We start from the raw sequence: 15,951 nt of genomic DNA, 5'->3' as shown, positions 1-15,951 counted from the left end.
ATTGATGAAGTCTCGGTGGAACACAGTAACCACTCAGTAGGGATCCTACAATGCGCTGCACTTCAGCGCCACAGTGCACCACAAAAAAGGCCTTTTCAAATGCCGCAATCTCAACATTTCCATCAGCAATTCTTTTGACTTGCTATTTTTCTGCCTTGAGTAACAAGCGCTTTGCCTTTGTGTAAAATCACTGTTTACATTTCTCCCAAGAGCAAAGCATTGTTATATGTGTTCCAGTTCTTTTTTCCTCCTCTTTTTTGGGGGGGATGGTAGCTCTGCTTGGCAGGTGGCAATGTGAAAAAAAAGAGAGACGATTAAAAGACGTGTAATGTAAGTCACAAGGGCAGAGAGAAGCTTTGAGATAGATGGTGCTTCTGGCTTGTGTTCTCTTCTGAACTTACTGTTAAGTTATTTCAGCTTAGCTCTTTATAAAAAAAAAAGCAAAATACTCTCATTTTAGTCAGCAACTTGTAGTTAAGTACTTTATTCAAGAGTAGAATGCCAATGAGAGCAGGGTTGTGATCTCTGTAACTCTCCAGTCCTTTGAGATAAAACCTGCAACCCTGAGTCAACAGCTCAGAACTGTACCTGCATCCTATCTCCATACGCCAAATGTGTAAACATGTATTCATTGAGAGCACAGTTCATTTCAAAGCAATCTGCTGCTGTAATCACATTATCTCCCCCAACCAGTGCAGTAACAGGATTTTGGTTATTATCTGCAGGAATAATATCAGGTATGTGTCATTCCCTGTTTACAGGGGCATCATCAGGCGATATCTGTGGTTACAAAAACAATACACTTCATCAAATGCTGTTGAACCGACCCACCCTGAAAGAGGAGCCGATGTGTACTTTTAGACCACAAATAAAACATCTAGCCTGAGAGACAAATGTATTTTTTATCATCAACGGCGGACACATGAAAAGCACCAATGGTGCCACTTAAATATAATTGAACACCAAACGGGCTTGAAATATTCTCAGGCTGGTCTGAAATGACATACAAGTGACAATTCTGTTGGTTCCTACACAACCTCATGTTGATTAAACCACGACTTTCTAGAAAAAGTCTCTGAAACAATACGTACTGGGAAAAGTGCTTTCACCAACACAACTGACTTGAGAAGTGTGATATGTGGAGAACTAATATATAATTGGTGTATAAAAGTTGTGTGGGATGAACAGAGAAATAATTGATGGGGGAGAAAGTGTAAACACATAAATGAGGATAATTAAGAAATGAAATACATATCTGCATGAGCCAAATTAAGCAAAGGTCTGGTGAGAGAGAAGATCCAAACATTAGCTAGTTTTCTGGGAAACAAGGAGAAAATAATTATTCAGAGTTATGTTGGATTAAAATTTGTGTTATACCAGCGTAGAACTCATAAAGAGGTGTTTAAAGCTCTTTATGGGGAGAAAATTATGTATACAGTTTTGCACGATCATCTTAGTCTTGCTACATGACATGCAATTTTTCATTTAAACTAGATATTGCAAGAGTATTTGTATCATAAACTGCAGGGTCTGTAATAGCAATACAAACACTCGTATTGTAATTTGTCATGTAAATGGTGACTATGACAAGGTCCTGTGTATTCACCTAGAGGGACGAATCATTTTAAAACTACAGCCATGCCTGGTAATAAGAGAGAAGCAGACTAGACAAATAGCTGTCTGAATGACAAAAAGCCAATCAGTTTTAAACTGTACTGTATACCATTTTTCTCAAGCACATTGAGTTATAGTCATTAAGCAGCATTGCGACTCGATCATTTAAAATTATGCTCATAATGTGATTGTGGACAGATTATAAATAAATAACTGACTAAAACCAAACTGATAATACAAATAATATCCATTTAGCAAGAAATAGAGAAATTATTCTTTTCAGGTATTGAAAAGGCTATATTCTTTCCTTTGTTGTCTACGGTGGAGATGAACTTCTCTGCAAGGACGCTGAAATGGGATTCTTTAAAATGAAATGACTACAGGAGTTCAAAAAACTAACTGAACAAACATCTTTCACGATTTGTTGGAAAATCTATATAACGATGAGGTACTTATGAAATTCTGCAGGTGCATTTAACTGAATATAAAATAAATAGAAATCTGTATTTACTTACTTGTGTTAAATGCATTCACATACAATGGAAGTGACCTTTTAACTTTTTTTTTTTTTTTTCAACATTACGCCACACATGCTGTTGACTAACTAAGCTTCTGAAGCTACAACCCGAATTCCGGAAAAGTTGGGACGTTTTTTAAATTTTAATAAAATGAAAACTAAAAGACTTTCAAATCACATGAGCCAATATTTTATTCACAATAGAACATAGATAACATAGCCAATGTTTAAACTGAGAAAGTTTACAATTTTATGCACAAAATAAGCTCATTTCAATTCTGATTTCTGCTACAGGTCTCAAAATAGTTGGGACGGGGCATGTTTACCATGGTGTAGCATCTCCTTTTCTTTTCAAAACAGATTGAAGACGTCTGGGCATTGAGGCTATGAGTTGCTGGAGTTTTGCTGTTGGAATTTGGTCCCATTCTTGCCTTATATAGATTTCCAGCTGCTGAAGAGTTCGTGGTCATCTTTGACGTATTTTTCGTTTAATGATGCGCCAAATGTTCTCTATAGGTGAAAGATCTGGACTGCAGGCATGCCAGGTTAGCACCCGGACTCTTCTACGACGAAGCCATGCTGTTGTTATAGCTGCAGTATGTGGTTTTGCATTGTCCTGCTGAAATAAACAAGGCCTTCCCTGAAATAGACGTTGTTTGGAGGGAAGCATATGTTGCTCTAAAAACTTTATATACCTTTCAGCATTCACAGAGCCTTCCAAAACATGCAAGCTGCCCATACCGTATGCACTTATGCACCCCCATACCATCAGAGATGCTGGCTTTTGAACTGAACCCTGATAACATGCTGGAAGGTCTCCCTCCTCTTTAGCCCGGAGGACACGGCGTCCGTGATTTCCAACAAGAATGTCAAATTTGGACTCGTCTGACCATAAAACACTATTCCACTTTGAAATAGTCCATTTTAAATGAGCCTTGGCCCACAGGACACGACGGCGCTTCTGGACCATGTTCACATATGGCTTCCTTTTTGTATGATAGAGCTTTAGTTGGCATCTGCTGATGGCACGGCGGATTGTGTTTACCGACAGTGGTTTCTGAAAGTATTCCTGGGCCCATTTAGTAATGTCATTGACACAATCATGCCGATGAGTGGTGCAGTGTCGTCTGAGAGCCCGAAGACCACGGGCATCCAATAAAGGTCTCCGGCCTTGTCCCTTACGCACAGAGATTTCTCCAGTTTCTCTGAATCTTTTGATGATGTTATGCACTGTAGATGATGAGATTTGCAAAGCCTTTGCAATTTGACGTTGAGGAACATTGTTTTTAAAGTTTTCCACAATTTTTTTACGCAGTCTTTCACAGATTGGAGAGCCTCTGCCCATCTTTACTTCTGAGAGACTCTGCTTCTCTAAGACAAAGCTTTTATAGCTAATCATGTTACAGACCTGATATCAATTAACTTAATTAATCACTAGATGTTCTCCCAGCTGAATCTTTTCAAAACTGCTTGCTTTTTTAGCCATTTGTTGCCCCCGTGCCAACTTTTTTGAGACCTGTAGCAGGCATTAAATTTTAAATGAGCTAATTAAGTGGATAAAAGTGTAAAATTTCTCAGTTTAAACATTTGCTACGTTATCCATGTTCTATTGTGAATAAAATATTGGCTCATGTGATTTGAAATTCCTTTAGTTTCTCATTTTATTAAAATTTAAAAAACGTCCCAACTTTTCCGGAATTCGGGTTGTATTACTGAACCCTGAATATTCCTTTAATAAGAAATATATTCCATTAATGTTACACCTACTGTACAACTCTGGGCATGTAACCTTAAATTACAACTAAGAGCAATAACTAAAGTAAAACCAAGCTCAAAGTGAAGTGTTATCAAAGTACTTTTAAAATGTTGAGATGATGAGACCTGGGATCTCTCAAACTTGAGTTCTCAATGGCATTTGAGTCAACCATGTTCAGAGGATAGACTCAAGGGTGCACTTTGGACTCAGGGCATCTGTTCAGTTCTTTCATTTACAACCTGTGAAATTGCAATGAGTTTTGGCTGTCTCTGCTGGAAGCATGCAAATGAAGAAGATACGTTCTCTGAGATATTTCCTGCTCTAAATTTGTGTCCGCAGGGTGGATGGAGGGTTGTCTGACTGTTTGAAAGAAAAGTGTGTATCTTAGGTGAGAGTTGATTACAGTTGGATTACAATTTCTTCAGTAGGATCCCACTATTTGTAATTCTGGTTCTTTCAGGCTTGACTACAAGTCATCCATGAAACCACCTTCAAAGTCTTAGCAGGAACCGATGAACCTTACATCCTCCTCTCTCCGCTGACTAATGAGATTTTACTCTTAATTAGCAATGCTATTCTCTTACCCATGACAATCAACAGTGTCTTTCATTGTGTGCCTGAGGGTAATAAGGTTTCTTAGCGAAATAATGTGTCTTGAAGTCATAATTATTTATCCGTGTTTCGTTTGAGAACATAAGGATGTGTACAAAGAGATTTGCAGTGTGTAATGTATCAAAGAGAATATCCCAGCAGATGGGCAATAAAATAAATATGAAATACTAGCTTATATCAGTGCATGGAACCAAAAGGAGGAAAAGGAATGACAGCCATTGTGTTAAGTGTTAAATGCAAATCAAATATTCCTTCTAATCTTGCTGTCACTTTGAGAAATGGACCTCTAGGAACAGACAAGCCATGAAACTAAAATAATTGTCAGATTCTAGATGAACCACTGAGCATCAGACAAACTAATATCAATTCAATGTTCAGGTACATTTTAGCATACTGCAGATACAACTGACGACCTTGTGTGTCCATATGCAAAAAAAAAAAAATAATAATAATATACTACAGCAAGTGTTTATTTCATATGTTATCTTTGTTGCATCATCCAGATCCATAAATGGCAATCTTATAAATACGCATGTCTTTGCACATTAGTCAGAGCATTACTCAAAATGACAATGGAGGATGCAAAGTCTTGTGGAAAAAAACAATCAAAGAGATAAAGAACACAAAGAATGCAAATAAAAGAATAAATGTAATGTTGTTGGGCTGAAACGATTCCTCGAGTAACTCAAGTAACTCGATTAAAAAAAATTATCGAGGCAAATTCCTCTGCCTCGAAGCTTCTTTTAATTTATTTTAAATCTCATGTCAGGTTCTTTCGCAATTAGTTTTAAATGTGACACAACGCGTTTACATCCCCCACAAAGTGGAAGGAGACACAAGCGCTGCGTCCGAAATCGCATACTGCACGGAGTCAGCAGCGTTTTGTTTTGAGGGCACAGGCAAACGTAAAGAGAACGTTGTGGCGTGTGTCCATTGCAAGATAGAGCTATCATACCACAACTGTTACAAACACGCCAGGTTCCACCTCCACGCAATCACTACGCATGCCTACCAGAGGCCGTCAGCTCCCCAGAACCAGCCAGTGAACCCATGCTACTAGACTCCTATCGTCTCTCTATGGCTGAACGACAAAGACGGCTGGCCCAGAATCTGTGCCTCTACTGTGCAGCCCCGGGGCATGCCATCACTGTATGCCCCGTCCGTCCTCCTCGTCCCATGGTGAGTGCCATTCTCCCTTCAAGATACCAAATGAAACCACTCACCACTGTTGTGACACTTACTGCCGCTGACATATCTCTTCCAGTTTCCGCCCTCCTCGATTCTGGGTCAGCCGGCAACTTCATCTCCGGCGCCCTCTGCCGTCAGCTCAAGCTCACTATCACGGCAACGCCATCAACCTACCAAGTCCACACTCTCACCGGCAAGCCGTTAAGCAGGAGATGTGTGCGTCATAGTGTGGGTCCCATACCCCTCCAAACCGGAACACTCCATCACGAGGAAATCCATCTGCTGGTTCTGGAGGAATCCACCGCTAACGTGATTCTAGGGCGCCCGTGGTTAGAGCAGCACAACCCTGTAATCTCCTGGAAGACGGGCGAAGTCCTGAAGTGGGTCGAGGCCTGTTTCAAGAGCTGCATCTCAGGTTGTCCAGTTCCAGCCACATCTTCCCCTGAACCTCTTCCAGTCTGTTCCACATCAATAGAGAGCCCAGTGGAAAACCAATCCATCACCATCCCTCACTGGTACGCCCCCTTCAGTGACGTCTTCTGCCCCAAACGGGCCTCCAAGCTGCCTCCACACCGGCCGTGGGATTCTAGGGCGCCCGTGGTTAGAGCAGCACAACCCTGTAATCTCCTGGAAGACGGGCGAAGTCCTGAAGTGGGGCGACGCCTGTTTCAAGAGCTGCATCTCAGGTTGTCCAGTTCCAGCCACACCTTCCCCTGAACCTCTTCCAGTCTGTTCCACATCAATAGAGAGCCCAGTGGAAAACCAATCCATCACCATCCCTCACTGCTACGCCCCCTTCAGTGACGTCTTCTGCCCCAAACGGGCCTCCAAGCTGCCTTCACACCGGCCGTGGGACTGTGCAATCGATCTGCTGCCGGGTGAACCAGTGCCTAAAGGAAGGATATACCCCCTATCCATTCCTGAGCAGAAGGCCATGGAGGAATACATCAAGGAGGCGCTGGCTCAGGGTTATATTCGTCCATCGACCTCCCCTGCTGCTTCGAGTTTCTTCTTTGTGGAGAAAAACTTCAGTATATTCCCAGGACACGGCGGACTCCACTCATACACTCCGCTCACACATCACTTGGCACTGGTCACCCGGGGGTCAATGAAACCCTCTCGTTGCTGAAGAAACGCGTCTGGTGGCCCAACATGGCCTCGGATGTCAGGAGGTACGTGAATGGATGTACAAGCTGCGCCATATCCAAAAGCCCTCGCCATCTTCCATCAGACAAGCTCCATCCTCTGCCCGTTCCCAATCGCCCGTGGTCACACCTAGGGGTGGACTTCATAACCGATCTTCCTCCTTCAGATAACAATACCTGCATTCTTGTCATAGTGGATAGATTTTCTAAATCCTGTCGTCTTTTTCCTTTGAAGGGTCTGCCCACGGCCATGGAAACGGCTGAACTGTTATTTAATCATGTCTTCAGGTACTCGGACCGAGGCCCCCAGTTCATCTCCCTGGTATGGAAGGCTTTCCACTCACTCCTAGGTGTGGCCATTAGCCTGTCCTCCGGGTACCATCCCCAGTCAAACGGGCAGACAGAGAGGAAGGTTCAGGAGATTGGAGGCTTCCTCCATACCTTCTGTCACGGCCACCAGAACTCCTGGAACCAGTTCTACCAACCACCTCTCTTCCCCTGGTCAGGTGAACCCTCGGATGTCCCTGCCATCGACTACTGGTTCCGGGAGAGCGAGAGGGTCTGGGACGCGGCACACCACCAACTCCAGTGGGCTTTACGCAGACGTAGAACGACAGCCGACCTTCGCCGATCAGAGGCCCCAACGTACCAACCCGGTCAGAAGGTCTGGTTGTCCACCCGGGACATCCGCCTGCGTCTGCCCTGCCGCAAGCTAAGTCCCAGATTCATTGGCCCATTCACCATCATCCAGCAGATCAATCCGGTCACGTAAAACCCCAGTTACCCCCTGAATACCGGATTCACCCCACATTCCATGTGTCTCTCCTTAAACCTCACAATCCTTCTGTCTCTCCCTCCACAGAACCTGGCGAAACGGAAGCCCCCCCTCCACTCCTCCTAGACAACGGCGCAGCCTATGCAGTGAGTGACATCCTGGACTCCCGGCGGCGTGGTGGACAACTGGAATATCTAGTGGACTGGGAAGGATACGGTCAAGAGGAACGTTCCTGGGTCCCACGCAATGACATCCTGGATCCTAACTTACTCGACACCTTCCACTCCAATCATCCTGACCGACCAGCTCCCAGGGGAAGAGGATGTCCACCACATCGTCGGGGTCTTCGGCCCTCAGGAGCGGGCCGTGGGGAGGGGGGTACTGTTACAAACACGCCAGGTTCCACCTCCACGCAATCACTACGCACGCCCTCACCGGAATACTAAGCACATCCACCTGATCCTCATCACCACCCAATCACCTCAGCACCATAAAAACCACACACACGCACTCAATCGATGTCCGGTCTCGTTCGCGACAAGGTCTTACCTGTATGCTAACTCTAAGGACTAACCCTTCTTCTACTTACCTCTCTCCAGCGATTCTCCGAAAATCCAGATCCCCAGTGTGCGTGTGTGTGGTTCACCTTCCTCCTCTGACGTCTTCACCCAGCCTACACAGATCCATCCATCCCTCACTCCACCCTACACTACCTGCTCCTCTGCTTGTGTCTGTTCAATAAACCATTCTGTCTGTTACTCCTCAGCCTCCCGAGTGATCTGTAACAACAACTAAGGCCCTATGATTTCCGTGATGCAGAAAATGCGGAGGGAATCGCGACATCCAGTCAAAAAAACGGAATTTAAATTTTAACGCGGAATGGCACTGAATTTGCCAATTTTTGAATTAATTAATCAAAAATAGGTCATTGCACTTGCATCAAATCATGATATGGACTAATATCTGTAAATATTAAGCCGAAACGGTCTATTTAAATATGAATCCTGCATGTTCTGCGTGTCTTGTGTTATGAATGGAGCAGAAGCGCGTCTTCCTTTATCACACACACTGAAGCGCGCGTGACGCTCCGGTGATTTCAGCGTCTGCTGTCTCACTAAATAAGGACGTGAACACATGAACAACATCTCCAGAACTGCTCTGACAGTCACTTCATGAGCATTTGACCATTTGAGTAAAACTAGCATCACATCACATACACAGAACTGTAAAGGTACGTCAACCCATCAAAATAAAAGTCCTGTTTAAAGACAAGTATTTGCCAGAGATGTATTACTATTGTTCAGCAGAATGTACATAGCCTACTACTAAAAAAAAAATCAAACCTTCTTTTTTTATGGTTTAATCACACATTTCTTCCATGTTTTATTTTTAATAGTAAATCCCCTTTGTTTACCAAAAAGTTAAGTTTGCTTTATTTTCAATAATTAAAAGATAAAATAAATTAATGTTTTATGTGTTTTATATTTAATGTGCATCTCAGAAAATGCTTTATTTAAAACCCCAACTGAATGGCACTTTAATGCACTTAATTCATCTGTCAACTTTATTGTCATTGTTCACAGTACAAGTACAGACAGAGAAACAATGGGTAATAATTAAATGTTTATTTTTGATGTATGCATTACATTCTATGCATTTAAAAAAATAAAGAAAATTCTAAAAAAGGAAACTTAGTAGTTCATTTTAAGAGACCCGGGAGTCTTATTTTCTCTTGCATAATTAATATTGCACTTTAATTAATCAAAAACACATTTTATCCGATTACTTGGTTAATCGATGGGATTTTTGGTAGAATACTCGATTACTAAAATATTCGATAGCTACAGCCCTAGTTGTTTGTTCCCCAACACTCTGGAAGTCACATTTAATATCACATGTTTCTAAGAGCATAATGTCTCCATGGACATGGCACACATTTTAATATGAGGTTCTGAAAATGCTCAGTTCATGTCTCTAGGGTGCAATAATTGCTCTTTTTATATAAAAAGACTAATTGTATTACAAATCTATATTAATAAAGCCTTTGATCTCTGAAGAAGCATGAACAACAAGGTAGCCATTCTTTTGATCATGGATATAATCATTTGTTTGGTTGATCCATGATTTAAAGGCTATAGCTTATATATTTGATGAGTCATCCAGTTAAGTGATATTCAGGTCAGGACATGTATGCACAGAGTAAAGTTTTATAGTAAATCAGTTAACCATGACTAATAAATAGTGAGCTGAATTCCATTAAAATTTCTGTTGGTACGGATAAAACCCAACAAAGAATTGATTACAGGTTAGAAATAAAAGTCACGGTAATAGCGTACAGAGCCAGTGGTAATGTACAAGATGCTGATTTAATTGCTGCTTTACTTATTGCCTTTTTGATCGTAAAGTTCTCACTTTTACATTTTTATTTGGCCACATATCAGTGAAAGGCTCAGCGCAATACAGGGATGGGAAAAGCAGCAATTAATCTCAGAAAACAACCCATGGTCTTCTTTTCTAAATTCAGCCAGACATAGAGTCTCCTCTTCAAACAAAGGCCATTATGGTTTGGCCCTGACATTTTGTAAATATATCTAACAAATTCCTTCCAAATACTTTACATTTAAACTTAAAGCCATAACTTAACTAAAACATTTATGGGAATCTGTAGGATTGAAATGATCTGAATGTTGCTTCAGATATAGTATGAAGTTGTATTACCATCTTCTGAGTTATGATAAACCAAAGTCCTAACTGTAAAACTACATGATTATCTGTCCACATTGAATAACTGAATCGCCCTGAGGATTTTGGGCCAAAGAAATCTCACTATGGATGATGCAGAAATAGAAACCGATCAACGAAATGTCCTGTCTCTGCTTAGAACAAAAACATAGATTTCCATGGAGGAGTCTTCTTGTTTCTTTATTGTGTCACTTTTGGTTAGGACACAATGTGACATTGAGGTTTAAAAGGCACATAGTTTTGTAAAAATCAAACAAATTCTGCATGTCAAGGAATTCACAATGACACCCCAATGACACATTTTAGCACAATCGCTTTCATGCATATCTTCATATTGTGCATTTCAGGCATACTTGTCATTCCTTACACATATCAAGGTTTTTGTTTGCCTAGTTGAAAGGTGTCATGTCACATCTTTACCTTCTTTTCAACTGTGTACTCCCGAGGGTCTCTTTGTTTTCAAGCTCTAATCAAGGAGCCAATGTTCTTGCGCCTGTCTTTTCACACGTTTGTCTTTCAGAAATCTAGGCATCAGGATGGATTCGGTGATCCAGCTCATTATCATAAAATAATGGGCTACGGCTTACCATCATAAAGCTTCACTCCTGCTCGGGCCTGTCTGCTTGCTGCATGTTCAACCAATCAGTCGTCGCTGTGAAATTTCTGATGTGCTGGAATTGCTGCAGAAGGGCCTTCACGCATGAGTCATTCATTAATTTGAGGACTTGTTAGGGAGCCACTTCACCTGCAGACAGCCATTTGAAGAAAAATGGCCCCACTGAGGCAAATTCACAAGACTAGGAAAGGTATTTCACTGGCTCTCTCGAGCTCTCATCCATGACAATATCGCACATCAGTATAGGATGAATGAGCCATTGAGCTAGAACACTACTGGATGTTGATGTTTGCATGTATTTGTGTAATTGTCTGTGTGTGCTTGCGCTAAAAGGTCTTTTTGTCTTTTATGTGGCCGCCAAAAGCTCTAAATGGTGTTTTTGGAAAATGGCAAAAAATAAATAAATAAATAACTGTGCCAACAGATAGCAATGATGAGAGACAGCTTGGATACAAAGGCACACACACACACTTACTTAGACCCTTTACACAAGGAAATGTGAATGCAGCATATAGATTATCAGTGTTGTGGTTCCAGTGACTCTTTTGCAAAGACATCCACTGTGCAGAGGTAATAGCACTCACATACAGAGAATAAACTCTGCAGTAAGTTACAGATACAAGACAATAAGAAACCTAGTTTCCAAAGGTACGGTTGTTACCAGGTCTACTACCTGACTCAAATAAATACAAAAAGACTGAAAAGAATGCAATTCCCTTTGGCACTGCAATTAGACAGTTAAGTAACAATAATAATCAAAATAATTTTATAATCTTACATACATATGCTTATTTTTGGTATGCATAAATATCTTTAAGTTCAGCAAAAAAAATATGTTATGCCATCATTTACTTACACTAATGACGTTCCAAACCTGTATTTTGTATTTTTATTATATTTATATATATATATATATATATATATATATATATATATATATATATATATATATATATATATATATACACATATTCTATGTTCCACATAAGAAAGTCATTAGAATTAATAACAGTGAGTAAAGGATGAAAACTATCAATTTAAGAGCAGGGCACTGAATGATTGCTAAGCATGCTGTATCAGAAATGTGATTCACAGCACGTCTGTTGTGGATAATGAAGAGTCATGTAACACTATTCTGCTAAAATCATTGGCTTTTTCTGCGCTCTCTCCATTGGCCAAAGACATTTACAGTATTTCTTTAGTATTTTGCTCTCTCACTGGTGTTGTGTAAGGAGCTGAATCTTACTATACTATATTTTCCTATAATTTAATGTCATTTAGTTTTAAAGCAATTCCAAGTAAGCTGTAAGCTGTTTTACTAACAGATTGTACAGCTGATATAGTGACACCAATTATAGCAAAATATATTAGCAGCTGATTCACTGGGCAGCAAACTCTGATGCCTCATTTTATAGATTTTCTGTAAGCATACAGCTGTGTAGCATATATTATGCTTGGCTGGCTTTCACACATTGGCATTAGAATCCCACACTGCAATTGTTAACTGTTTGGAAAAAAAAATGGTGCATGGATATTTTATGCATCACTGGTAGTTACAAAATCACATAAAGACTCATTCAAGTGAACAAGATTAATTGTGAAGTTAGCATAACCCTTATAACATGTAACCTTCATCACAGGTCAAATGCATATATATATATATATATATATATATATATATATATATATATATATATATATATATATATATATATATAAGATGCTTAGAAAAACACGCTTAGATAATGTTTTTAGCAGTATGGCAACTTGATTTGTGTGTGTATCTGGGAGAGAGAGAGAGAGAGAGAGAGAGAGAGAGAGAGAGAGAGAGAGAGAGAGAGAGAGAGAGAGAGAGAGTCTCTGTATCAAACACCACATGGCATAAATACATGAATGGTCTTAAGGGATCACAGTTGTAACTCGTGTAAGAAGCTGTGTAGTCTTGATGGGCTGCTGTGTGCTCATCATTCATGAGAACGATGTGAGGATCAGGTAGCATTTGTTCAAAGGTGTCCCGCTGCAGCAAGAGGCAACGGCGATGTTTGCAGTGCACAGTCAACTGACAACAACTTAAAACATGTCAAAATGAACACGACTGAAAAAATACAACTTACCTAAACGTAGAACTATGTTGAAACTTCATCCGATAAGGTCCCAATCTTAGCTGAATCAGTTTTTTTTTTCTTCTTCTTCTTCTTCCTCTTCTTCACAAGAGTATTTAACGGGCACAAGCTTAAAACCTACGGAAGTAACGTTAAAGAAAACTGTTTGGCGTAAAGACAAAATGGACGAAAGGTCGCGCAGGCAGCACCTACATATTTAAATTGGTGCTACTTCATTATAGTCCAACTTCGGAAACAAAGCGCTCCCATTATAATGAGAAGGTAAGGTTATCCGTGTAGTGCTCTGAATTGCTCCTTGAAGAAGAAATAACCGCATTTAGCCAAACAATGTCGAATAGATAAATCCACTAGCAGTACAAACAGTTAGAAACAGACCGCAGATACCAGTTAAAGCGCGTGGCTCAGTTTAACATCCGCCAACGGACTGCGACACCGAGGCTTTTCGGTCTCTATTGAAAGTGCCTGTAGATATTCCTCTATAAAGTCAGTCTCATCACACAACTCTGCTTGACCCTCCTACTCTGCATCGCTGTCCGTGTGTATGTGTGTGAGAGAGACAGAGCCTAATTTCAATGGATAGACGCTGGCAGACGCGGGCACGCGCCCTCTCTCACCCAAGTCACATGTTTAAAACACAAGTAGCCCTCTGTAATGGCTTTTCGGAGGATATGCATAAAACCCGATACGAGGGAAGAATGATAAGCAGGCTATGTTACCAAATCTAGAGATCCGTGTAAAGGGCTTAAATAAAATTATTTCCTCCTTTTCCCCGAATACTTTTAGAATACTGTACGCTAGTTCTAATTTTCAGCAGGTCAGAACCCAATTTTATCTATTTGTGCAAGCAGTGTTGGTGTGTTTCTACCGTTTCACCTTTTCCGAATTAATAATAGTATGGAATTATTATTATAAGAGTTGTTCTGCAAACAGAAACTTGAGTGTACTGTAAAATTTTGTTTTTAATTTAACAGTTAAAAACGGCCACCTGTGGTTGCCACTGCCATAAAAAAATAAAGTGACAATGTCACAAGCATTATGGGATGATATTTTGGTAACTGTCTATTTCATTGCTATTAGCCACTAAATCATATAACATTAAAATAAGCTATTAAATGTGTTTGTTATTGTAAAATGTACTTTTATAACACAGCATTATGAAACATTCTAGTGTACATACTGTAGTCGATGTATTTATACAAAACAATAAAAAGTTTAAATAATATCTCTGATGTGTTGCATTGGGATTTCTGGAATTACATCATATATTTTAGGTTAATCTATATTAAATCAAATATATTGTCTTTATAACATAATATCATTATTTACCATATATGGTAAGGTAGCATTCAACCAGTTAACTGTTTTTTTGCGGTAACATTTACATTGCATTATTTTTTCAACATTTTTACAGTGTTGCATTTAAATTTATCACCTGATTCATTTGAGGTTATTCTCGAAATGCAAGCAGCATGTGTGGGTGCTGAAGTCTCAATCCCTGGCACTAAGCCTCTGTACATCTATGCAGTATGAGTGATTCAGACAGCAATGGCAGCTAATAAAAATCATACCTCTGATTTCAGTCCGTTGCATCAATGTCCAGATTTTACTATCAGTATAAATCAGAAAAAGACAAGAGACATTTAAGCAGCAGGAGTTCACTATAGCCATGCTTTGATGTGTAGCCGATAGGATTTCAGACCAGGAATAACTTATTTTTCATTGGTGTTAAAGTATTGGTTAAACCCAATTCTGACTACAATCAAAATGGCTCTCCGACCATGGACAAATTCAGCACAAATCCATTACAGAGGTTGGCAAAGTGGAATTGTTTGTCTTCTGGCAATCTGCTGGAACACGCATCAGTCCTGTGTGTGTTATCGGGGAACTGATGTGATGGATTAGATACATGGGCAATGTCCAGAATGGACATTCTCTGAACGCAATGCTACACTGGAACTGTCCATAGTGCTGAACTGCAACAGAGCCATCTGACTGTACACTGTAACTTTTGCCATAATCATTAATTTTATTGTGTATAGGTGCATTTGATAATAGGTAATTAGCCTATATAATTAATCAGAAGTAATATTGCTGCTGTCCCAATCATTGATTATGCATCTACAGTACATAAAGATATGTTCAGACTTCAAGGATTAGCTCTTGGGAAGGCATGTAACAGATGGCCTGTAGTATGTCTGCCAAACCATCATTCGAAGGCCAAACTCTTAGGGGTGTTCTTACATTTTCAAACATAATCAAGTGCAAATAGCTTCTCAAGAATGTTTGAACTATAGTACCAACTAATGTGCAAATTAATGAAAGTCGTGTCAAAAGTGGCTGAAATATTTCTTCTTGGCTGAGTCTCAGTCAAACTAGTGGACATGCACTTATGTTTGTTGGCATTTTAAAACTTGGTTGGGTATGTTGGTGTATTAAAAATCAACTTTTGTGTGTGTTTTTTTTTTCTGAAGAAAGAAATGCACACATGTTTGGAATAACATGAGGGTGAATAAATGATGATAATTTTTATTTTTGGATGAACTATCTTGCCCATGAAAATTGACTTAAAATTGACTCACCTTTGCCCACCCATGTGTAAATTATGTTGTTTTTTCATCAAATTTGAATTGCATCACTGGATTCTCTGCTGTGAATGGGTGCCATCAGAATAAGAGTCCAAACAGCTACTAAAAACATCACAAGTAATCCATCAGTTAATGTCTCGTGAAGTTTAAAGCTTTGTGTTTATGAGTAACATATCTATCATTAAGGCATTTTAAAAATGGAAAAAGTCCCTAACTTGTTGTCCTCTCACATCACAATCCACCAACATATTTGTTTAGAACTGTTTTTAACTGTTTTC

At 40.0% G+C, this 15,951-nt stretch overlaps 1 protein-coding gene across 1 annotated transcript in view; it reads right to left on the bottom strand.

Moving 5' to 3' along the window:
* The window catches only part of brinp3a.2 (bone morphogenetic protein/retinoic acid inducible neural-specific 3a, tandem duplicate 2), a 52,078-nt gene extending 38,399 nt beyond the window's left edge, over window positions 1-13,679 (bottom strand). The window contains exon 1 of the mRNA XM_059570912.1: window positions 13,080-13,679. The gene's annotated coding sequence lies outside the window, so the exon portion shown is untranslated. The remainder of the gene's footprint in view (window positions 1-13,079) is intronic.
* Between the last annotated feature and the right edge of the window lie 2,272 nt (window positions 13,680-15,951).

The sequence above is a fragment of the Carassius carassius genome, chromosome 17, assembly GCF_963082965.1.
Source record: "Carassius carassius chromosome 17, fCarCar2.1, whole genome shotgun sequence".
Taxonomy (NCBI): Eukaryota; Metazoa; Chordata; class Actinopteri; order Cypriniformes; family Cyprinidae; genus Carassius; species Carassius carassius.
The sequence above is the reverse complement of the archived record's forward strand: the minus strand, read 5'-3'. Positions and strand labels throughout refer to the sequence as shown.